The sequence below is a fragment of the Eptatretus burgeri genome, chromosome 16, assembly GCF_056783735.1.
Source record: "Eptatretus burgeri isolate ZD-2024b chromosome 16, Ebu_testis_v1, whole genome shotgun sequence".
Taxonomy (NCBI): domain Eukaryota; kingdom Metazoa; phylum Chordata; class Myxini; order Myxiniformes; family Myxinidae; genus Eptatretus; species Eptatretus burgeri.
The window spans coordinates 62,754,615-62,782,123 of NC_140976.1; the positions used below are offsets into that span (position 1 = coordinate 62,754,615).

The 27,509-nt window shown below is 39.8% G+C and overlaps 1 long non-coding RNA gene across 1 annotated transcript; it reads right to left on the minus strand.

Annotated features, from left to right (window-relative positions):
• Window positions 1–5,176: 5,176 nt before the first annotated feature.
• LOC147011190 (uncharacterized) lies at window positions 5,177–6,195 on the minus strand. Its single transcript, XR_015052517.1, has 3 exons — window positions 6,068–6,195; window positions 5,696–5,753; window positions 5,177–5,464 (listed from the first exon to the last, which is right to left on the minus strand). It is a non-coding gene; the product is annotated as an uncharacterized LOC147011190 (long non-coding RNA).
• Between the last annotated feature and the right edge of the window lie 21,314 nt (window positions 6,196–27,509).

A 27,509-nucleotide genomic window follows, 5' to 3' on the forward strand; every position in this document is an offset into this window, starting at 1 on the left:
CCAGATGGTGATTCTGCGACTGATAAGAATAATGCATTGAGTGATAATGCTAAGGTGAAACAACTTCGCGTTTCTCTAGATGGAACATTTTATCCACGAGATAGATTGGAAATTAATTGGGAAAAAAATGATTTTGCTGAAGCATACAAGTCTTACCAAAAGGTGTGTGAAAGTAATGGAAATAAAGAACCTATTTTGGATATGACAGCATTTAAAAGTTTGTATACAATCTATGCGTTTGACCTGAGCGCTCAAAAGGAAACTATAAAGTCTAATCGAGTGGATACTTCATTTTTCATTGAAAGAGGAGAGAGTGAAGAAGTTGATACATATTGTTTGCTTTTGGAAGAAACAGAATTGCAGATTAATACAGATAATGGTGTGATGATTAGTCTCACATAATTTTTTGTTAAATAAATGAGTGGCAAAGTACCAACTGGGGTATATGTTAATCAAATCAATCTTCATAAACTATCATCTTGTGTTCAAAATCAAAAGCCTTGTACGATTAACGTTAATACAATTCAGAGAAAAGGAGCAGTAAGAATTGATGTTTTGCTCACAAGAGAACAGGTTAAAATCTTGAATGACACTGGCTCACTTAAAATTAAAATGACAAAACCAATGTTGAAAAAATATTCAATAAGAGAGACGAGTGGAGGATTTCTCCCATTTCTAATTCCTTTATTTGCTGGTTTAAGTGCGGTTGGAGCATTGACGGGTGGTATTTCAACAGCGGTGAAAACTGCCAACGAAAGGAAGGCTCAACTCCAGGCTCAAAAAGAATTGGAAAGACATAACAAAGAGTTGGAGAAACAAATTAGTGGAAGTGGCGTAATTGTAGATTTTGCTGAAAAACTTGAAGGTCTGCCTGATAAAGCAAGATTGTTAGTTGGAGATATGCTTTCTTCTATTGCACAAGCAGGTGTAAAATTAACGAAAAGAGGTAATGGATTATAGCTTTCTAATAAATAAATGAGCATTGATGAGTGGTTGGAAAAATTTGGAAAGAATACAACATCAAATTTACAACTTGTCAAATATTGTAAGAAATTAAAAATTCATAATGTGGTTATTTGTATGAGAGATGAATTAACAAATGTGCCGAAACATACAAAGAATATTATTATGAACTTAGAAGATAATAATGGGAACGGTTCTCATTGGGTTTGTATTTTTAATAGTCAAGACAAATATTATTTTGATAGTTTTGGTCTTCCACCACCTGTTGAAGATATAAAATTCTTACAGAATGGTGTTTATCAAACATTTCAAGTCCAAGAATTAAATTCTAAGTGTTGTGGTCAATTATGTCTATATGTGTTATTTCAACTCAACAAAAATAAAAAAAATTATGATATTATTTTTAATCTAATATAAATGACTTATGTTGGTAAAGATGGTTCTATCTTTGGTGTATCTCAAGAACTGGATATTGATTTATCAAATTATTACACAAAGGCACAGGCTGAACGACATAAATATAATATAACCAAAAATATTAACATGAAAAATGTTTATAAATCAAAAAATTATCCAAGCCCGACTGACGCGAATGACTTGGTGAGATTAAGCGATTTATCACAATATATATACTTAAATAAAACAGCCGTGTATTCCAAAGATACAGAAGTGTTGATATTATCTCCAGGTCATACAGAATTCACAGTTCGAATTAAAATAAATTTTTATAAAGAAGGGCGTATCGTTTGTATGAGAATAGAACAATGGGGGTATGATATGAATGATTTAGGGTATAATTGGTCATTTAAAATTAACCTCGAAGACCTGGAACAATTAAATCAGTCTCGTAAGGAAGAATATTATCCACTTGGTATCAAGAATGAGTTTTGTGGGGCTACGATTAGTAAACAACAAATAAAAGAATTTAATAAGGGTAAATATAATGGTTTTGCCCTTGTTTATCTCATGAAAACAGAAAAAAACAGGATTATATATAATAAGTAAGGAAATACAAAATGATTTAACTATGGGAAGATGGGGAGGTGTTTCGTGCCATAATATTATTCTGACATATATTTCTAATACATAAATGACAGCAAGAAGGCTTCAAGAAAATTGTCATTTCTGTGTCCAAGCATACCTTCAAGAAAAGGGTATTCGGTATTTTAATAAATATGTTCTACAACATAAGAATGAGGTATTTTCAATAAAAGATTGGCATTATGCTGATGTTGATAAACCGACAACTTTAGATTTAATTAGAATGTTAAATAATGAAAAAATTATAAAGTTAAGAAAAGGTAAGGCTCTTTTAGAAATTCAAAAGAAATTTTATTGGTTTCCTGTTGTAAAAAAATTATTTTGGATACAGGAATAACAAGAAATCCTGATGAATATATGTATAATATTCTATGGGGTGTAAACGATTCAAGGATAGTAAGGGATGAGGAAGGAGTTGAAGAAGAGAGGGAAGAGGAGGAAAAGGAGAAGAGAGAGAAGGAGGGAAAGGAGGAAAGAGAGAAGAGAGAAGGAGGAAAGAGAGAAGAGAGAGGGAGGAAAGAGAGAAGAGAGAGAGAGAGAGAGAGGGATGAGAGGGAGGAAAGAGCGAGACAAAATAAATATCAAAATATGGAAACCAGTGAGATTAAAAAAAGATTGGTGGTATTACAGAAAATAACTCAACCCACCGAGGAGGAAAACAAAGAATTGACAAGTCTATTTGCAATATTTTCTTCAAGACTATTGACATCGCCAAGCTATTCATTTTAATTCAAGTTTTTTCTTAAATAAATGGAGGAGAGAGTGAAGGCATTTCTAAGGATTCTTTATGTTTTAAAAATTAAGATTCAAATGTGCATGTTGGAAACTAAAAAGGTTTTTGCACTCTGCAGGAATTTTTCACATAAATAAATGAGTTATTGTCTCAAATGTAAAAAGAAAACTAATACTAAAAATATTTCATATATTAAAAGTAAAAATAACAGGGTTATATAAAAAGGTATATGTTCGGTGTGTGGTTCAAAAAAAAATCAATTTATCTCCAAACACAAACTCGGAGGAGATATACAAAAGTTTTTATCAGGAAGTAAATTTACAACTACTGGAATACCAGGGGAATTACATCTACCAGGGTATTCTTTCTGTGGTCCAGGCACAAACTTGGATAAAAGATTAGATGAGGCAGACAATCCTAAATCCTGGAGTCAGCCTATCAATAGAGTTGATGAAGTGTGCATGAGACACGATATTGATTATGGGAATACCACAACGTTGGAAGAAAAGCATGAAGCCGATAGAGAAATGTTGTATAATTTGTCTCTGATACAAAATCCAACCTTGAGAGAAAAAGTTGATCGGTTCATTGTGAAGAAGATGATCAGTGCTAAATTGAAACTTGGACTTGGAAATTCAAAAACTTATAGGCTCTAATGATGCCATTAAGACTGAAGAGCAATTAGCTGATGAATTACATAAACCAATATTCACAAAGTTTCAGAGAAGGAAAGTTTATTCCAAGGAAGTTGATTATATCTGGTCTGCTGATTTGATTGAACTCAATAATGATAAGGGGTACAAGTATGCTTTAACCGTTATTGATTTGAGGAGTAGATACGTATGGGTTGTCCCATTAAAAAACAAAACAGGTAATACTCTTATGTTAGCTTTTCAACAGATATTTAATAAAAGTAAGAGAAAACCTAAAAAATTGTGGACTGATGAGGGTAGAGAGTTTTATAACAAGACATTTATGAATTTTCTAAAAAATAACAGTATTACATTATACAGTACCTTTAATGAAGGGAAGGCAGTTGTTGTTGAACGTTTTAATCGTACCTTAAAAGAGAGACTATATAAAAAATTCACACAACTCGGTTCACAACAATGGTCATCTTTTATTCAGGATATTGTGGATAAGTATAATGACACGATTCACACGTCAACAAATATGAAACCATCAGAAACATTTACAAAATTAAAATATGAAAAAGAGATTAATGTCAGAAAACCTAAGTTCAAAGTTGGTGATATCGTAAGAATATATAGGTGGAAATCTCATTTCGAAAAAGGTTTTACTGAACGATGGACGAAAGAACTTTTTTAAATTGTTGATGTAATAGATACGGTTCCTTGGACTTATAAAATATATGATTTGGAAGGGGAAGAGATTTTAGGTTCATTTTATTCACAGGAATTACAAAAGGCAAAGATAAATTGAAATTTTTTGACTCCGCCCCTTTTTGACTCCACCCACACAAACCCCGCCCACACAAGCCCCGCCCACACAAACCCCACCACACACCCCTCACAAGCTCCAATAAATTGAAATTTTTTGACTCCGCCCCTTTTTGACTCCACCCACACAAGCCCCGCCCACACAAACCCCACACAAACCCCACCACACACAAACCCCACACAAGCTCCACAGAAGCTCCACACAAAAACTCCACACACACACAAGCTCCACCCATATTCATCATATTCACATAATTAGTGATTAGTTAATTAGTTCCCCACACACAACATGTTTATTTAATTAAAAATTTATCCACGCATCCACACAAGCTCCACTCATCCACCCATCCACCCATCTCTCCACCCATCCATTTATCCACACAAACCTCATCCACATAAGCCTCATCCACATTCACCCCTCCCACATTCACCCCTCCCACATTCACCCCTCCCACATAAGCTCCACCCACATAAACCCCTGCCCACATAAACCCCTCCTACACAAGCTCCACACAAAAACTCCACACACACACAAGCTCCAGCCATATTCATCATATTCACATAATTAGTGATTAGTTAATTAGTTCCCCACACACAACATGTTTATTTAATTAAAAAATTATCCACCCATCCACACAAGCTCCACTCATCCACCCATCCACCCATCTCTCCACCCATCCATTTATCCACACAAACCTCATCCACATAAGCCTCATCCACATTCACCCCTCCCACATTCACCCCTCCCACATTCACCCCTCCCACATAAGCTCCACCCACATAAACCCCTGCCCACATAAACCCCTCCTCCACAAGCTCCACACAAAATCTCCACACACATAAACCCTGTCCACATAAACCCCGCCCACACAAGCCCCACCCACACAAGCCCCACCCACACAAGCCCCACCCACACACACCCCGCCCACACAAGCCCCACCGAAGCCCCGCCCACACAAGCCCCACCCCCTCATCCCCCCTGTGCGCCCCCCACCTTTGACCCACCACCTCCCTCATCCCACCCCCCACCCTTCCCCACACACACACATGGGGAGGGGAGGGATGGGATGAGGGGGTGATGGGTCATTGGGGGAGCGCACCTACCCCCCTTTATCCTCTTCTTGAAATTCAGAATCAAGTAATTGTAAACAAAACAAATATAATTTATTAATATTGAAAATATTAAATATTCATTTGCGAGAATGTATAATCTTTCCCAGCAATCTTCTTCAGATGTCTTGTGATTTCGAAACTCAGACACCATATTCTGTTTTGAAACAAAAAGTGAATAATAATTAGGTTTTATAAAGATAATTACATGGTAATATGAGTAAGCCTCGTTGACCACTGAATTAACACACCAGGAGCCTGTCATCCTTTCAAGGTCAATAAAATGAATTCCAGTGTACTGACAAAACCACGTCCAAACTAATGATGCAACCAACATAAGACGACATTCTAAAGAGAGTGATATTAATAATAATTCAGAAATATTTACCTCCAGAAAATCATGTGTTGTACAAGATTGCTTCAACAGCTGATGTTGTGTGATAGTGCTGAAAAAAAAAAATAATAATAAGTCAAGGGTATAGATGAAGAGACAGACAGAGAGAGATACAAACAGACAGGGAAAGCAACACACACACACACACACACACACACACACACACACACACACACACACACACACACACACACACACACACACACACACACACGCACACACACACACGTGTGTCTCACCATTGGTTTAATTCATTCGAGATCAGAGACCAGTCATTATAAATCATTGACCTCTTCAATAAGAGCAGAGAGAGGTAGGTAGAAAGACAGACAGAGAGAGACACACACACACACACACGTGTCTCACCATTGGTTTAATTCCTTCGAGATGAGAGGACGTGATAAGACTTCGTACCACTCATTATAAATGTCTTTCAATTCTCTTCTAAAATCATTGATCTCTTCAATAAGAGTATTAATTTCATGCACCTCATCGTGATATGAAAACTCAATTTCTTCCAACGACCTGCCAGGAAAAAAAAATATATATATCAGAATTATCATGATTTAATTAATAATCATTTGCTTCATCGTTCAAAGAGAAAACCATACACAAACTTACCAACTCTGTAGTGAGCTGTTGTCTTCATCAGAAGAGAGTGAGTCCATGTCTCAGTTGTAAAAATGAAAATCCCATCTGGCAGAAACTTTGTCTGGTGAATCACTTATAAGGCAACGACGAGGAAATTACCTAAGCATTGGGTGCGGCCACAGGAAATGACAGCTTGGAAAATAACTGGGAGATTGTATGAATCATTTACAAAACATACTTAAAATGGTTTTGATTCAAATGTTTTCAGTTCGTGTTCTGAGATAAAATATAAACACGAGACCTTGTCTCACAGAATAGTTCCTATTTTTCACAGCATGACAGTCCCAAACCACTTCCTCATTCACACAGCACGACCGTGTCAAAAAAAAACACTTCCTCATTTTCACGGCATGAACTGAAAACATTTGAAACAAAACTTTTTTTATGGCGTGGTTTATACACAAAAATGATTTGCAACTCGGGCGGTGGTCAGATGAGATCATTAAGAGAAGTTTATCATTTCGTAATGGCACAAAAGGGGTATCTTAAAAAATATAAAGATTCAAATGTTTTGTTTGTCAATATTTTAGATGGGGATTATTGTGCAAAGAAAATTAAGCTATTGAAGGAATTTGAGAATGAACAAATCTTTATAGGTTCAATGAGTGAGCTGATCAACCTCCAGTTTAAAAGGGGAGACAAATAAATATACCTTGGGATAGCCTGGTTATATATATATATATATATATATATATATATATATATATATATATATATATATATATATATATATATATATATATATATATATATATATATATATATATATATATATATATATATATATATATATATATATATATATATATATACAAAGCCTGGTGTTGGCTAAGCCTGGTGTTGGCTTAGTGGTTAGGGTGGCGGCTTGGGATCCCAGTGTCCTGAGTTCAAGACCCGTTGGCTGCTGAATTAACACCAGGGGGTTGACTCAGCCTGTCATCCTTCTGAGGTCGGCGAAATGAGTGCCAGTGTACTGGTCCAGGTGTATGCCCTGGTTAGAATAGGTGTACCATATCCCTGTGTGTCGTAAGAGGTGACCAGGGTTGGTGTCAGGAAGGGCATCCGGCCATAAAACATTGCCTCACAAAAAGCCAAACTCCTGCGCAGCAGGGAAAAACGGATAAAAAGGGGATTTATTTTTAGGGGAAAAAAAAGGGAATCGCTGAAAATCCCCCATTCATTTACATGGGGAAAAGTGAGCTAGAACCAGTATATTCACCCTACATATATATATATATATATATATATATATATATATATATATATATATATATATGTATATATATATATATATGTATATATGTATATATATTTATATATGTATATATGTATATATATATATATATGTATATATATATATATATATATATACACACACATACATATATATATATATATATATATATATATATATATATATATATGTATATATATATATATATATATATATATATATATATATATATATATATATATATATATATATATATATATATATATATATATATATATATATATATATATATATATATATATATATATATATATATATATATATATATATATATATATATATATATATATATATATATATATATATATATATATATATATATATATATATATATATATATATATATATGTATATATATATATATATATATATATATATATATATATATATATATATATATATATATATATATATATATATATATATATATATATATGTATATATATATATATATATATATATATATATATATATATATATATATATATATATATATATATATATATATATATATATATATATATATATATATATATATATATATATATATATATATATATATATATATATATATATATATATATATATATATATATATATATATATATATATATATATATATATATATATATATATGTATATATATATATATATATATATATATATATATATATATATATATATATATATATATATATATATATATATATATATATATATATGTATATATATATGTATATATATATATATATATATATATATATATATATATATATATATATATATATATATATATATATATATATATATATATATATATATATATATATATATATATATATATATATATGTATATATATATGTATATATATATATATATATATATATATATATATATATATATATATATATATATATATATATATATATATATATATATGTATATATACACGAGGACCACAACGGGAAAACCAGAGATGTCAGGATAAGTCAATTTTGAAGAAACTGAAAAACAAAGTTTCAAGACTTTGGTGGACTGTTTAATAACTGTCATATAGATTTCTTTTCCAGTAAAAGGAAGAGTGATCATTGGCCGATCAAATGAAGCATGTCGCATTTGCCAAGCTTCTGTGTTATTTAATTTAAGAGCGAAGAACGAATCAATGTTGCAAACTGACATCACTGGTTATTCCCTTGTTTAATAATTGCCATGCAATTTTAACCCAGGATGTGTAGCAAATTCATGCTTGTTGGTTATTAGCATACATTACATGACTTTGCTGATCACAGATTATTTTTTTCACATTAAACGGTCATTGTTTTTTTGTTTGATTGGTGTTCAACGCCATACTCAAGGGTATTTCGCTTATATGATGACGGATTCTCCATTTCTTACTCCGTACTACTTAATATGATGGAAAACCGGGAGGAAACATAGGATAAACCACCTCCGCGATAGCCGAAGTCACCTCATGTGACTCCCTCATATACCTAAGCAGGTTGATTGGGTGGTGGGTACATCGAATGAGGATGGGTACTCAGACGCGTTAACCATTAAGCCATGGCGTGGGTCCCATAAAAGTCACAATAAAGGTTTGACCAGGCTTGAACCACGATTTGCACCAACTACGGAGCCCATGATATAACCAAATAGGCTATTGTAGTGCTCAGAGTTTATGCTGTGAAAGTTTTACAACCTTTCATTTTTTCGTTTCTCAACTCTGAATATTATGGTGGAACAGTTAACATGAATGAAAGGGAGATAACCAGGAGTAAAGTACTGACAACTCTGGGTTTCTACTTGTTCAGCTTTGACAACACTTGTTTTTTCATTGCACAGCTAAACTTTATACCATATAAATTATGTGACACCCCTGGTTATTTGTTAAAGTAATATTGTGAGAGGAAACCTTATGTTGCCAACTATTGGCAGGTGCAATAACCCTGAAATTTATAAAAAGTGACATCTCTGGTTTTCCCCTTGTGCTCTTCATATATATACTTATATACATAATTTGACCTCGATCTGTCTTTCTATATCTATCTATAATTCCAGCAGTGTGTGTGTGTGTGTGTGTGTGTGTGTGTGTGTGTGTGTGTGTGTGTGTGTGTGTGTGTATGTGTGACCGCTGTTTCTCGACAACCACTGGTCCGATCTAATTGAAACTTGCCAGGTATATTGCTTGTGACCTGAGTATGTGCCTTTTCAAGTTTGATATTAATCGGACAAGTGGTTCCCAAGTTATGGCCATTTATTTACCAAACGAATGACAGGACACGTTGCTGCGTAGGCGTGGCCGATGGGGAAAGGGCACCATTTCGGTACCAATGACAGGACACGTTGATTGGCGTTTTACACCCACAACATCTATCTTCTATCTATAATTACAGCAATCTCTTTGTTTGCCTTTCAAAAGGTTTGAAATTAATCGGACAAGCGGTTCCCAAGTTATGGCCAAGTTAGAGCGCGTTCCCCATTACGGGTTACAACGTACGGACTTCGGGATAGTGATGACTTACTGTATTCTAATAATTTCTCGATTTCTTATGCGCATTTATAGATAAACACAATGCCCCAATCCAGTCGTCATTTACAAGAGCGAAGGAACGGCATGTGTGGTTGTTTGAATGTTTTTTTTTGTTTGTTTTTTTTGCACGTACGGCCACGCACATACGGGCACGCACTAGCATTACTAAAACTCTCATCTTGTAAATATGTATGTATGTATGTTCTCAAAATACAGCCAAAACGGTACATGATAGCACAAAAATTTTATGGCCACATTACTCACCATTCTCCTGCGGTGTGCAGTATCAAGTTTTGTTCAAATCGGGCAATGAAAAAATTATTTAAAAATCAATTCCCGATTCAGCAAAGTACTCTTCGGGAGAATTTGATCAATGCAAACAACCTCAGTGGTATTGTTCGCTGGAGCAATCTTTTTTTTTAATGAGTTTTTTTTTATCAACCGCTGTCACAACGGGAACTCAACGGGTTCATGGGTTGTCTCGTATATTACTAAACCTCTCATCTTGTACATATGTATGTATGTTCCTGAAATACAGCCAAAACAGCACACAATAGCGCAAAAAGGTCAGTGCCAACTTACTCACCATTCCCTTGCGGTGTGAAGTGTCAAGTTTCATTAAAATCGAGCAACGAAAAAAATTATTTAAAAAATCAATTCCGGATTCAGTCAAGTACTCTTCAGAATTATTTGATCAATGCAAACAACCACAGTGGTATAGTTTGCTAGAGCTATCTTTTTATTTTTTCTTGTAATGACTTTTTTCATCAACCGCTGTCACAACGGGTTGTCATGTTTGTATGTGTGTATGTGTGTATAGATAGACGTACCTCCTGACTGTTATGGTGAGCACCACCACGGGTTATGTCTCACACAGTAAAAGCGCATAATCCGCAAATAATTATAATGGTGCAGGACTATTTCCAATCAATGGAGATCCAGGGAGTGCTCGTCACACTCCACATGTTGAGATATAAAAATAAATATATATATATATATAATTTTACATACATATATATAATTATACATATGTATTTATATGTATATAATGAAAAAAAAGTGTATATATATATATATATATATATATATATATATATATATATATATATATATATATATATAAAAACACACACATACATGTGTATACACAAGCAAATATAACATCACTTCGCTGATGGGAACATAGAGAGGGAGAAGGGAGGGAGAGAGAAGGTGAAGGGAGGGAGAGTGAGGAGAGGTGAAAGAAAGGGAAGGCATAAGGCGGTGGAGCGTCAATTACGATTCATTCATACTGTCTCATCAAAATGATTCTGTGAAGAATAACAGTGAAGATTGAAACCAAATAATGTCTGAAACCCTTTTTCTTCCGGTCATACTCCAAGCATTGCCAGGAGACAAACACCACCCGGAGATGTCCGGAAACAAACTCCTGTCCGGACATATAAATCGCTCAGAACGTCAGGAGACAAGCTCTCGTCCAGACACGTTTGAAGACAAATACCGCCCAGAGCTGAGGTGTCCAGAGACAAACACTGCTCATACACGTCCAGAGACAAACTCCCGTCCGGACATAAACACCACCCTGACGCATCCGGAGACAAATACCCGTGCAGGCAAAAACGCCGTCCGGGCACGTGTGGAGACAAACACCACCTGGAGCTAAGTTGTCTGGAGACAAACACTGCCCGAACAGGTCCGGAGACAAACAAACACTGTCCAGAGATAAGCAATGCCTGGACACGTCCAGAGACTAACTCTGTTAGGAAACAAACGCCACCCGGAGATAAACACTTCCAGGACACGTCCGGAGAGAGGAAAGGAAGACGTGTGGGAGGGTGCTGCTCTGTATTAGGTGGGGATAGTACAATGATGAGAGAGAGAGAGAGAGAGAGAGAGAGAGAGAGAGAGAGAGAGAGAGAGAGAGAGAGAGAGAGAGAGAGAGAGAGAGAGAGAGAGAGAGAGAGAGAGAGAGAGAAAATGTTATGCTTTTTGAAACACACACACACACACACACACACACACACACACACACACACACACACACACACACACTGTATTAGTGCTTGGCTGAATTAAGCAATTCTTCAGAAATTGGCAGATTGGAGTCAGTGTGATTATGATTACCAACTATAGTATGTACTGTATACTATACAACCCAAAAACCTTGAGAAGCTTTCACCGAAAAACAATGTTGATTTATATAAAAAAATTTGCTCAGTAATTTAGAAAACACATTAATATGGCAAACGGCTTGGAAATTGGGTGTAATCAAATATATTTTACTTTGAAACTCACAAAGTGGATAAAGATATACAATTTTCCAAACAGTAGATAAAGATATGTTTAATGCTTTACAAATTTCACATTTTCTTGTGTATGTATGGAGAAGGAGGGACTATATCCTTGCTTGCTTTCAGTACATAGGTATATAGGCTAAGTTATAAGATTCGTTATTTCTTTAAATTATCAGATTTCACAACAGATTTTGACACATATTTTGTTCAGACGATATCCAATCCTCAAAACTGAAATAATATTTTGATGATATACATTACTTTAAGTAGTTTGTGAGAGTAAATCGTGGAAGATTACGTCATATAATATATGAAATCGCTCAAAACTCCTGATTTCAAAACTATAGCACTGACAAAAGGAATGTACCCAGCGATTTGTAGCTGTGATGAACAGGCATTCGATAATATGAGTGAGCAAAGTGAAAAATTCTTTTTTTATCGTTTAGAAATCGTTGTGGCCTGTTCCAAGTCAAGACATGGTTGAGCAGGCCAAAAAACATGATGGCTTCAGACCCTAGCGAGGGAACCCAGGATACGCCTGAAGACTCCAGAGAGCGTGGTAACTAAGGATGGCTGCTGATAAAGGATATAATTAAATAAGGCCATGAATTATCTTCAAAAGGGGTGTTTTAATTTACCAAAAACCCCAATTTTTCGTTACACACCTCCTTCGAGTTTTCATAATATGCATGCAGAGTTTCAGGCTACAAGGTTTCATGGTTTTGGCATTGTGGAGGAGACACAGACATTTATTAGTATATATTACATATATATATACATATATATATATATATATATATATATATATATATACATATACATATACATATACATATACATATACATATACATATACATATATATACATATACATATACATATACATATACATATACATATATATATATATATATATATATATATATATATATATATATATATATATATATATATATATATAACATATACATATACATATACATATATATATACATATATATATATATACATATACATATACATATACATATACATATACATATACATATACATATACATATACATATACATATATATACATATACATATACATATACATATATATATATATATATTGTTGCGAATTCGCGCCCGCCGGCGTGCGGACGGCCACGTAACTCGAATCGCGGCACGTCGCCCACCGGACGGACAATTCAGTCGTGACCCTCTCGGAACAACGCCGGGAGCGAGTCACGGGTGGGGGTTTAACCTCACCACGATTGTGCCAATTGCCCACCCGCGCAGGATAGGGTTGCTCGCCAAATTCGATCTACCTAAGTACCTGCACGAATGGTCGACCGGGCGATCGTACCACGCCACAGGCCGACTCCGGACACGAACCGCTTAAGCGGTCCATTCCGTGCTACAGTGATAACCGAGCGGTGTTATCGTCGGCCTTGACGGTTCCAATTAATGACCGGGATGTTACACCCACTACGAACCCCTTATGTGAAGCAGGATGGAGAGTCAACCAAAGGAAAGGACGCAGCGAAACGGGGAACAAGTTCACACAAGCACGTTTAATTCACACAGACCAGCACGGAAGGCACGTATTTACAGTCACAACAATCAAAATGCACATATAAAGTGAAATAAAGAGTTAAAAACCGAATACGCATACACACGGCAACACTTAAACAGTTCTACTTGTCGGACAGGCGCCACCCACAGTCATTTACACAAACTCAAAGACAAGAAAAGTGGCGATTTCCCTGTGGGCCGTCGAGTCCTCCTCCCATGTCCGTCGGCGTGGTCGCGCCTGGCCCCGACTTCTCTCATGGTCTGCGAGCTCTCTCCGGCGTGGTGTACCGAGCTTGTGCCGCGCATAGCTCGCGTCCTCCGCCCGGCAGCTCGGACGGGGTTTCCGGCGCTATCTCCGCGCGGAAGCGGGGTCTCGGGACCGCACCGACAGAAGACCAGACCAGACCACCAGTCAAAATGAACGACGAGACCAGCTCCATGACGAAGAGGAAGAGGACGAGGAAGAGGAAGCGCGCCCCGCCCGTGTCCGACTTTTATAGCGTGGGGCTCCGCCCTTCACTCCGCCCCGTTTTCGGCTCCACCCTCCTTTGAGAGGGTTCTCGAAAAAGGGGCGTTCCCTCACCCCGACCGCCTCACGCTGTCCATCCACCAATCGGCGGCAAGCTACCCCTCCCCCTTCCCTCACACCAAGCGCGGGGAAGAATGGCGGGAAAAACCCACCAGCATCCTTGTTGGTTTTTGTTCATTTGAAATCAAAGATAGAGAAAGAAAAACGACTAACTGGAGGATCGCAGCCCGAATGGATCACATAAATTCCCTCTATACAACGGGTTTGGGCTAACTACACATGTACCTATCGAGATATCTCACCTGAGGGCCCTTTATGGTGTAATGCGAATTTCCACAGCCGTAACAATATATATATATATATATATATATATATATATATATATATATATATATATATATATATATATATATATATATATATATATATATGTATAATGGCTGATTCACTGACTGACTGATATTAAAGATCAGTGCCTTTCAAGTGATGTAGAAAGCTGAAATTTTGCCTGCCAATGGACATCAAAGCCAGTACACTGGAAAAAAAAAAATCACAGAATCGCTGGACAACATCCATCAATGAAAATATAAATAAATGAAAAAAATGCAGGTGAGCGATCCGAGACAATGGGGAAGCATGGTAAGTTTGTGAGCCGAAGGACATTGAAGCTGCTACACCAGGGAAAATCACAGAACCGTCAGAAAGCATCTGTAAATGAAAACATAATAAATGAAAAAAAAATCATCAAAAATCAAATGCAGGTGAGCGACCCGAGAAAATGAAGAAGCATGATTCGTTATTGCTTACACAATGTGTAAGCATACCCTCCTCGTGTATATCTATGAAACTGGCAGTGTCAAAGCCCACTGTTCTTTCCATTAAATTTCTCATCATTATCCACATGGGCAGGAGGGTAGCTGGAAAGAGAGAGTGGCACATGTTTAGGAACTGCGGAAGTAGCACCCGGCTCTGAGAGAGGGCCAAAGTAAGGCACAAACATGTGTTATGTGAGGCATGAGAACGAAAATGATTTTATTTAATTATTGCCTCTTGATGATGTGTGATACCATGTGGTGAGGAAACCTGAAGGGCAGTTGGATGGCATACACATTAAGTGACCCTTGCGCCATGTAACCAACCTTTAACACTCATTATCCAATCCAATTTCATTTTCTACAAATGAGCAAGGAAATGTCTGTTCCCCAGAGGTGCCAGATTGAGCACGGGGGGGGGGGGGGGAGAGGGATGTTTGGAGATTGAATGAGTTGGAAAAGAGGAGATAGGATAGTAAAGAAAGAAAAGGTATAGATGACTAGAGGCAGATAGAAACATGGTACGTGATGAAGACATAGATAGGGGATATAAATTATGTAGTGATTGTGCATTAAAAAAGCAGAATGAGAGATAATGGTTCGAAAAAAAAATAAATATCCTTCAATTGATGTATACACACATCTCTGATGAATGGATACATTCATCAGCAGGTCATCGATTGAGCATAACTGCCTGAGCAGATGTGTTTTTACATTGGGAACTTGGCCAAGAAAGCATCGCTCCCGCTTCGGGCCTGTGCACCAGAGGCTGTGTTTCGCCTCTGAGTTCATTACTTCCTTGGCAGGCCGCTGTGGCCATATATTTTCCAGAACCGTATTTCACAAGCACCTCCCCAACTTGTTCCTGCAAGCTGCTGGCTGTGCTGAATGCCCGCCTTGCCGCAAGCGGACGCAGGTCTGCATGGTAATGCGGCTTTGGGTGCTGTGTCCTAGCAGCTTGCTTTCCTCCCCCTTTCGGCCACCATTGTCTTTGATCAGACAGCACTGTAGATTTCTTGCTGTCAGGAGCAATAAAATTGCATTACTTGACAAGACTATCCAAGCATAAGGAAACTGCAGGAACGAAAGCTGCTGTTAAATGAAGAATCAGTCAGAGTAACATCGAGTGGTCTACAAAATAATTCTGGTTTCCTTTTTCATGCAGGTTGGGAGGTATAGTTTATTCATACCATCATTCGCATTTTGCATCATGAAAACCTTGCAGCGAAACTCTTCAGTGCATTCTTTTTAGACATTGAGACTGAACTTGTGCATTCAAGCCAAGGTCTGATTTGTCTTATATTCACTGAATGAGCAATTCATTTGGTGTCTTCCCAATTTTTTTGAATGGAGTTTCACCCAGAGCAAAACCAAAGGCCACTCAAAGAAATGTGTTTATGTGACATATATATATATATATATATATATATATATATATATATATATATATATATATATATATATATATATATATATATATATATATATATATTTGCGAATTCACGCCCGCCGGCGTGCGGACGGCCACGTAACTCGGATCGCGGCACGTCACCCACCTGACGGACAATTTAGTCGTGACCCTCCGGGAACTATCGCCCGGAGCCAGTCACGGGTGGGCCTTTCGACCTCACCACAATCGTGCCAATCGGCCACGACCAGGTGGGTTCGGTCGTGTCAGGCGAGGTGGAGGGGGCGAGTGAGGTAGAGCGTGTAGGATAGGGTTGTTCACCAAACTCGACCTACCTAAGTACCCACGCGGATGGTAAACCGGGTGATCGTACCTCGCCGCAGGTCGACTCCGGACACGAGCCGCTTGGGCGGCCCGTTCCGTACTATCGGGATAACCGAGCGGTGTTATCGTCGACCTCGACGGTTCAGATTATTTACCGGGCGTTGCACCCACTACGAACCCTTTAGGTGAAGCAAGATGGAGGGTCAATAGAGAAAAGACAAAGCGAAACGGGCACAGTTCAACAAGCAAGCACATTTATTTCCCGGCACACGGAGAGCACGTATATACAGCCATACCGTCAAAATGCACATATAGCAATTAAAACAAAAAAAGCAACAACGACCGCAGAGTTAATACCGACTACGCGCACACATGGCAACACTTATACAGCTTTACTTTACAGACAGCGCCAACACACATTTACACAAAAGCAAAGAAAAGAAGCCACCCTCATAGACAAGGGGGCAGACAGGCCTGTAGGCCAAATGTGCGCGTAACCTGGAGGAGTGGCCAGGTCCGCGAGACCGGGGGGGGGGGGGTCCTACCCGCGTCCTCATGATGCATTGGCGGGCGAGCCGCAAATGTGGCCGCGCGGCTGTGCCCCGACTCCGTGCTCCTTGGCGGGTTTCGTTGGCACGATGTTTTGAGTGGGGTGGGAACGGGGCCCCCTTTTGCACTATCTCAGCGCGGGGGAAAGGGGGAATTGTTGATGCCCTGGGGGAGGGAGATGGCTGGCTGGCTTGGGTCCCGCGATGAGACGAGCGATTCCCTACACCGTAACCTCGTCGCCGACCGCCGTCCTTCTCGCCTCGGACCCGAGTTCCCTTGCTTGCAGTTCCACCGCGACTCTTCTCCGTTCCGCACTCTCCTCACCCGATCGACCCGACTCTCTTTTCCAAAACTCTCTCGGTGACTCCAGAACCCAACTCACTTCATTCGCCTTGCGCTCGCCTTCTTATAGGCTGGCAGGAGCAGCTAATATGCAAATATTCGGATCAGAATGACCTCAGGGGCGGAGCCACGCTCGCCCATTAGTCGGAGGAAACGGGAGCTTGAATCTCCCCTGATCCTAGAATTTGCATATATCGACTTCACACACACGCGCCTGGAGGCGGAGCCAAGCCGCCCCGCGCTCGCTAATTGGACGGAGGAAAAGTGGGCGTGAAGCGTTTCTGATCCGAGTTTTCCCCTCGGAAAGGCCACCATTTGCGCTCGCGGCTTGGTGCGTTCGGCACCAATCGCTGAACGGGCCCGAGACAGCCCGACGTTCAGTGTTCACCCGTGGTGCGGGAATGGCTGTAGAAGGAGAGAGGTGAAGGTGGTGGAGGGTTTTCGGTGGTGGTTTGATGGTTATGGTGCCGTTTGGGAATGGCGGTGATGCAATGAGGTGGGAGCGTAGATGGTGGCAGTGGCGTGGTTGTTGTTGTTGTCTGAGGGTTGGAGCGTGGCTGTAGTTGGTGACGATGGCTGGCATGGTGGTTAAGGTGGTTGTTGTGTGATGGCGGTTGAGACGTGGTTGGTTCAAAATAAAGATAGAAGAGAAAAATGACTAACTCAAAGCGTCGCAGCCCGGATGAATCACATAAATTCCCTCTATACAACGGGTTTGGGCTAACAACACATGTACTTAGAGATATCTCACCTACGGGCCCTGAATGGTGGTTTGCGAATTTCCACAGCCGTAACAATATATGTAAAAAGAAAGAAAAAATATCTATTTACATTCTATTCCTTGAACTGAGATAGGTTAGGATTGAGTTGATGGGGAAGTAGGATGCAGGTAAAGAGCTCCAATGTGAGGCAGTATGGGGAAAGAACCCAGAAGAGTACCCCCATAATCTTAGTCCTTGGGACAGATGCAGTGTTTGGATGGGAAGAAGCTGCCAAATGTAAAACGACAAAAACGACTAAAAGTACGCCCAGGTGGAACAACCTGTGAGACACCCTCAGAGCACATTCCATGGAGGCTCAAAGAAGCAACACAGCGGCGGCGTGTCACTGGATTCAGTCAAGGAGAAATAGGTGACAGGCCGGAGCACCAGCCCAAATATGGGAACAATATTCCATGACAGGTTGTATAGTGACCTTGTATGAATCGAGTATGGCAGCTGGAGGAAGGTATTGTTGAGCACAAAAATAAGCAGTCAAGGTGCTGGGAGTTGCTTTTAGCTACACCAAAGATGTAGTTTTCCAAGCTGAGGTTTGAGCTAAAATCCAATCCAAGCAGACAGATAACAGGGAGTTCCTGTAATGCTGAAGAATCTATAGACAGGGTTGGAAAACAGGGTGATCTTGAACTAGACACAGACAACAAAGTGAGTCTTCTTTTTGTTGAAAGTAACGATCCAGTCATTTCCACAGTTAATCATGCTCTCTGGGTCCTGATTGGGGTGGCACGGGCCTAAACACACGATGGAGGAGTCATACGGTTTCTGGGTAGGTAGTATACAGTGTTGAGTCATCTGCATAAATGGTAAAGTGTGATATAATACAATCAGGGAGATCATTGATATATATCAAGGATAATGTTGGACCCAACACAGAGCCATGAGGAACACCATCATTTATATTATGGGCAGGGGACGATTGTCCCTCACACACCACAGAGATTTGGCGATTTACAAGGAAGTCAGAAATTGTAACAAGCTATGGTCCAGAAATGCCATATGATTTTAGCTTGTGGATGAGGCCCTTGTGCCACACTTTGTCAAAAGCCTTTGGCATGTCGAAAGCAGCAACCCTGGCTTCACCCCGACAATCCAAAGTGCTATTCACATGTTCAGTGATATAATACAATCACATGTTCACCAGTCGACCTTGAACGCCCCTGGGCCAAATTGACTGTCTTTTCTGACGGTTTACCATGTTTGTGGAATAAAAATCATTTCTGATGGTTGACTGACCTACCAGCTTCCTTCTATTTTAGCCAACCCACATTCACTATATACCTTCACGATTTTTTTTCTTCAATCTTACCTTCACCCAATCTTACCTAATCTTTAAAAATCAATCAAAAAAATTTTTTTTCTTTATATATTTTCACTTCTAACCTTTCATCTCCCGTAACCACGTTTTTCTTTACCCCCCCCCCCCTTTCTTCTTCCTATAACTTTCGTCGACCTACCACCTTCCTTCTGTGTTTGCTGATCCAAATTCACCAAGCACCGTCATGACTTATCTTCAACCTTTCCTTTGCCTAATCTTACGCATTCTTGATTTAAAAAAAATACAAATATAAACTAGAACAGGCACTCGGTAGAGCGCATACCTACGCCGCCGCTACTTTTTTCCAGGCACATCTGAAAAACGTCATTTAAAAACGTCCATGACGTCACAACCATCAGTCCGATGGACGTCAAATTTGGTGTTAGACGTCATTGAGGGCAGTCCAACAAAATGGAATGATAAACACTGAAAAAATCGAAAGTTAAAAAATGACGTCATCTTGTGACGTCATTTTGACGCACTTCCAATGACGTCACTACCAATCGCGGACTACCATCCTGAAAGCTCTTATTTCACGGAACATTTTAACGTTGGTTTCATGTCAATAGCTCTATTAGATCTGAAGTTATGCCTACAAGTATATTTTGACCTTGAGTGTGACCTTGACCTTGACCATAGAGTTAATTTGCAAAACCTGTTCATAAATAAGCAGATATTTTGGTACTGATCATAATGCCTGGATTTGGGACAATTTCCTTTACAAATTACATAATTTGAATATAAAATATCAGGACATTTTAGCCACAATTGAAAAAGTTATGTTCAAACGTCAATGACGTCATAACGGTCAGTCCAAACGACGTCAAATTTGGTGTATGACGTCCTTAAGGTAAGTGCTACAAAACGGTATGATCAAAACTGATGAGGTCGAAAATTGAAAATTTACGTCATCTTGTGACGTCATTTTGACGCACTTCTGATGACGTCACGTCAAATCTGACACCACGTACCTGAAAGGTATTTTGTCATGGAACAATATGGCATTGGTTGCATGTCGATAGCTGTCTTATGAAGGAAGTTATGCTCAAAAGTTTGTTTTTGCCCTTTTCATGACCTTGACCTTTGACCCGATCGCTCCCAAAATCTAATCAAATCGTCCTTGGATAATCACGAATCATCCCACCAATTTTCATGCAATTCGGTTTAATACTTTCTGAGTCATACAAATAACAAACAAACACACATATTCACAAATAAATAAATACACAGCGACCAAAACATAACCTTTCGCAGAATGCGAAGGTAATAACAAAAACAGTCTCTAACTAGAGGGGGAGCACTCGGTAGAGTGCAAAACCTCCACCGCCAATACTGCTGGGTCACTTAAGTGAACCTGATATCCTATTCATTGTAGGTCAAAACGGATCAGACTCGACTAAACCACGATTGAATAAACTAAACTAGATCAACACGCATGTAGAAATGCCAAAAAAGTAAAATCGAAATTTTTTTTTTGAAAAAGTTGCAAAATTTCTAAGTTTTCTTTTTCTCTAACAATTTTTTTGGGGGTAGGAAATCACTTAAAACATGTAGAAATGCAAAAAAAAAAAAAAAAAAATTCAAATATTTTTCAAATAAAATCGACATTTTTTTGAAAAAAAAAGTTGCAAAATTTTGTTTTTTTTTCTCTAACAATTTTTTTTTTTGGTTGGAAATCACTTAAAACGTAGAAATGCAAAAACAAAAATTCAAATATTTTTTCAAAATGGCCGCCATAGCGGCCATATTGGACTTTGGACCAAGTCCAAAATCTAATGGCATGATCCTTGGACCATACCTAATCCCCCCCACCAAGTTTCGTCGAAATCCGTCCAGGAGTTTTTCCGTAATACTGTTCACAAACAAACAAACAAACAGACAGGGGTGAAGACAGTAACCTCCGTCCATCTTCAATGGCGGAGGTTAAAATATTTCATCTTCCTCTTTCACACGTGTGGTTCTCCGTATTGTATCACAATTCACTACTACTTCTTCTTCTTCTTCTTCTTCTTCTTCTTCTTATTCTTCTTCAAAAGACTGTTTTCAATTTGACCTTTCCTTTATCCCTTGTCGAAAAAGTCCCATTGTTACAACGTTTCTTTTCTCCATTCTCTTCATTCTCCTTTATTGCATTCCTCATGTAATGTCTTTAATCGCATCTCTGACTTAAAAAATTAAATCCCAGTTTGCAATGCATACTCGTGTTCAATGAATCATCCCTTTTTTTCCAACTTCAGTGCCAATTCACCCCACCTCCTTTAATCTACCTCCTCCTAACCCCTCACCTGTTATTCCCGCCCCCTTACCCCTCCCATCTTGCCCCTCATCCTACCGCCGCTCTTGACACCTCTTCACTGTCTTCCGCTTCAGTATCAGCTCCTCCTCTGTTGTCCCAAAGTGTGTGGTGTTCTACCATCTGTGGGCTCCATTATAACCTAACAGATATCTCACTCTCTCAATCAGTACACTCCTCATCATCACAACCATGCTCCTTCCTTCCTCTCAGCACACCTCACCCTCTTCGCAACCCCTCAAATCTTGTATTTCCCCCTGCCCGCTCCCTTATTCATCATACAACTGCCAAGTCTCATCCTTCCCCTCTCCCCACCTCGCCCATTGCCCTCCTACTTCTTGGCCATGCCTGCTCTCATCATCTCCCCTCCCTCTCATAGCAAACTTCACACTCTTTCCCTCCAGGCTTCCCTCTCACCTTTCTCCCTCAATTGCCTCCTCCGACCCTTCTCCCTCCAATCTCCCCCCTCGCTCTTCCTTCTCAAAGTAGCCCCCCCTCACATCCACAAAGCTGCCTCCTTCCCTCACACTCTCTTTTCCAATCTCATCACTCCACCTCCTCAAATATTCAACTGCCCTCTGCCCCCTCTCTTATTACTCCCCACTGTACCCCAACCCATCACCACCAAGCCTTTTCTCCTCCTAACCCGGCCCTCTCCCCTAGCTCTTCTGCAATCTCTCACACTCTTTCAACAATTGTCCTTGCATCCCCCCCTTCTCCTTCATCATACCCTCCCCCTCCCCTCCCCAGCACCCAAAGGGGTACATCTCTCACCTGCACTTCAGCAAAAGACTTCTGCGACTCATTGGGACTGACGCAATCTGTCAACTTCCTGACCTGGATCTCAACCAATGGTACTCCATCTCTTCTGGATCTGATTTTGACCAATTTCCTTGAAAATATCTGCTATTTTCCTGCTCCAATCAGTTCATCTGACGACATGCTCGTCAAAGTAAACATCTCTCTGGCTGTTATTAGAGAACCACCTCAGTGCCGTTGAGTCTGGCATTTCACTCAGGCCGACTGAAAGAGTCTTCAAAGAGCCATTAAACTTCTAGACTGGTCTCCTTTCTCTACTTTCTCTGAAATAATTCCCAGGATGAGTTGATGTTAAAGAAACTTGCTCTCCCTCATGCACAGATTTATCCAATCTAGTCTTCAGTTGTCCTACCCTTTCTCCCACCAATGGTACACTGAAGCTTGTGGTGAGGAATTTGTCCTGAAACAACTTGCCTTCACCTCATGGAAGGCTAATCCAACTGAAGGCAATCTCAGTTCCTTCCAGAAAGCTCAAAACAAGTGTGTCTACCCTCAGGAGAGCCAGAAATCACCATCTTTGCAATCTCAAGTCTGAACTCTCAAACCTGTCTCCCTCCCCTGGTGGAGGTCCTGGTGGCATCTAGTTAACTCTGTTTCTGGTGTATGTTCCCCCTCCATCCTCTCCCTTACCTCAAATGGCTGCACAGCTGACACTGCACGTTAAAAGGCTGAATACCCAAACTCCATGTTTGCTTCTAAATCTTGTGTCCCAAACCAATCACTTTCTGTACCCACCTAATCCAGTCACACTCAGCTGTTCCTGGACTCTGTGTCCTTTTCTCCTGACAAAGTGGAGAGTTTGCTCTCAAATCTCGACTCAGATTCTGCAACCAGTCCAGACGGCATCATCCCACATATCCTAAAAACCTGTTCTGCTGCTCTTGCTCACCCTTTCTCTGTTCTATTCACCATCTCATTTGCTCAAGGTCATCTGCCATCTGCTTGGAAATCAGCAAACATCACTGCCCTGCATAAAAAAGGTGCAAAAGCAGATCACTGCAACTACAGACCAATCAGCCTTTTCCCAATCATCAGCAAGGTTATGGAATCCATCATCACTTCAGACATTAAATCCTTCCTCTTCTCCAATGGCTTGATTTCTGATCATCAATTTGGTTTCAGACCAGGTCACTCTATGCTGAATATGGTGCTTCTGCTCTCCCAACAATGGATGGAGATACTCAATGCCAGATATAAAATCAGTCATCCCCCTCGACATATCTGAGTCGAGAAAGTGATTGGTTTGGGACACACGTGCTTTTGACACGGTTTGGCACCCTGCCCTGCTCAACCAACTCCATTCCTCTGGTATCCAAGGCCATCTCCATTTCAATATGGTATCTCCATATGGTATCCAAGGCCATCTCCAAGGCTTTCAGACTTCCTCTCCTGTTGCAGCCAACATGTGGCCTGAAATGGAGTTCTTTCATCCTCTCTTCCTGTCCAGGCTGGAGTCCCTCAAGGTAGTGTTCTTGGCCCTGTTCTTTTTCTAGTTTTCATCAATGATCTCTCTGACTCTGGAAAATCTTTTTATCACTTTGCTGATGACTCCACTCTCTGCCATACCGTCCGTCATCTCTCAGATCGGCAAGCAGCAGCTTCTTCACTCTCTGCAGATCTGGATAAAATCACAAACTGGTCCAACATGTGGAACATGTTTTTCAATCCTGACAAATCTCACACACTCACTGTGTCTCTCCGAAAGGACCATCTGGACCCCCCTCCCCCACCTACTTTATCAACAATTCTCTTGAAGAAGTCCTTTCATTCAAGCTTCTGGGTCTCACTATCTTCCTTGATCATTCCTGGGAAAGCCACATTTCCAAGCTGGCCTCCAAAGCCAGTCGCTGATTGGGAATCTTCCATCGTGCAAAATCCTTCCTTGGCACACCTGAGCTCCTGGCCACATACAAAGCTTTCGTCCACAGCCTGACGGAGTGCTGCTCCCCCCTCTGGGCTGGCGCTCCCACCTCTCACCTTTCTCGGCTTCATGCTGTGGAAACCAAGGCATTTAGGTTCATTGGTATCTCCCGTGATGAGGCTGAGTCTTTGGGCCCCTCACTCTCTTAACGTCGGCAGGTCAGTAGTCTTTCTGTCTTCTACTGTCTCCTCTCCAGTCTCGCCCCCCTGCTCTGTCTGCAATATGTCTCCCCCCTCCCCCTCCCATATATCCGTAGGGTGCTCAAGGTCCACCAGCAACTCCCTTTTGGTAAAACTACCCGAAGCAAGAATCACTGCTCACCTTCACTCTTTCATTCCTCTTCTTTCCCACCTTTGGAACAAACTCTCACCCTCTCTTCAATCTCACTCATCCCTCCTGGTCTTCAAAATAGCTGTTCACCACCACCTCTTGTCTTCCCCAATCCAAAACCACAATCTTTTCTACCCCCGTTAATCCACCCCAAACGCACCTCCTTCAATTCTCTGCTTTCCTTCCTGAAAGTCCCTGTAATGTAAGGACCTGAAAGTCCTTGTTGTGTCCATCTTGTGTACCCCGTGTTCCCTGCCCCATCCCTCTCCCTTCCACATATCTCATAATGTCTCTGTTCCCCACTGTTTTTTCTTTCCCTCTCCTGCCCATCTTGTCTACTGCTCCCCTTGTTGTATGTTCTGTGTTAGCTCTCATATGAGCCTCCACATTGTATACAAAAAAAAATAGAAAAAAGAGCTGTCCATGAACACAGTGTTTCATTCAAGATGATGCAAAAGCCTACAACATAAAGCTTGTCCTAAACTTTCTCCATGAAACTTTTGAAGATGTCAAGTGTCATATATTTCAAAATTCCAGATGGGTACCAATGTGGAATGGCACGGCTCATTCGGAACCCTGACTTAAATCCATGCGATTATTTTTTATGGGGAAATTTGATGAGTTAGATCTTCACACAAACCCACATGGAATAGCCGGCAAAGGTTATGGAATTGTGCAACTTTATCAACGAGCAGTTGTGATGCAGAGAAATGATCAATTTCACTCGTCGGTTGGAAAAAGTGCATCGGCAAAATATCGGTCATTTTGAACATGTTAATGATAAATATATCTCCAACTAATTTTACTCCGATATTTGCTCAAACAGAAACTGTCATACTTTGGACACATCATGTGAGCAGAAAACAAAAGTCTGGAGAAATCAACCATGCTGGGTATGGTTGTGTGAAGAAGAGGAAGAGACAGACCTTGCATGCGCTCAATGGATCGGGTATGGGCTGCAACTGGGCCGTCTCTGCCAGAGCTTCGGGAAGCAGTGAAAGATAGGGATGTTTGGAGAACTCTGATCATGAATGTCACCAGAAGTGGTCCACGAGTTGAGGAACGGGATAACTGTTTGGTAAATACATTGTCCACATTCAAATTATTGGCCACAGTTGTAAAATTGGCCTCGTCGTGCAAACCCGCATGCATCATAGATTTGTCATAGCAAAGCGAGTATCTATACTTGTGAGGGTAAGGATAATATTCAAAGAGGCCAATACTGACGAAGCTTGAAATATGAAATATATTTGAAATAAGTGAGAAAAGACATTTAATTTCAATGCCATCAAATTATGGTTAATCGACGCATGCATTTTCCGTAACCGGATTCAATGTTGGTTGGACACAAGTATCGTAGAGCAAGAATAAGTCATAACAATGATGCAATCGTCTGTCTGGTACTTTCTGCAAGCGCCTTCAGCGTGAATAACCGTGAAAAAAAAAATAACCTTGTCCCTGTGCGAGACTGCAGAATGTCTAAAGTGAAATTTATCTTGACTTGTCCCATAATTCATCAACTGCCTGCCCATGGTTAATGCAATGTTGCTGCATGGGATTTCAGTGCCGGTGCTTTAACTTATCCATTAGATTCTCAGTGGGATTGAGATGCAAGCTCAAAGTTTGACACCCACGTCAAATGGGCACCCAAGTGTATTTTTAACCATTGAGTCGACCACGAGTCTTTTCACGGACGTGATATGACATCTCACGAGCAGTCTTTTACCCTGGTTGAACAATTGCATTGTCGCTTTCAAAAGTGTGCGAGGAGGCTCATCGTCGATAAACCTAGGCGCAAGGCCGATGCACAATGGGGCGTGCTTGCATACTCACAGCATTACCCCCTCAGTGGGGAAATATGATGTCACAAAGGAACACAATATCTCAACCAAGCAAAAATTGCTCCATGATGCATGGACCTTTAGGCCTGGATTTGCTCTATCCATATAAACATTAGTGCAATTAAGTTATCAGACGAAAAGCAGCATGATTATGGCTGAAGTAGGTGAGTCCAGCTTTTCTCTCTTTTAAATTACTCCACAGAGGTGTCATTGCATAAT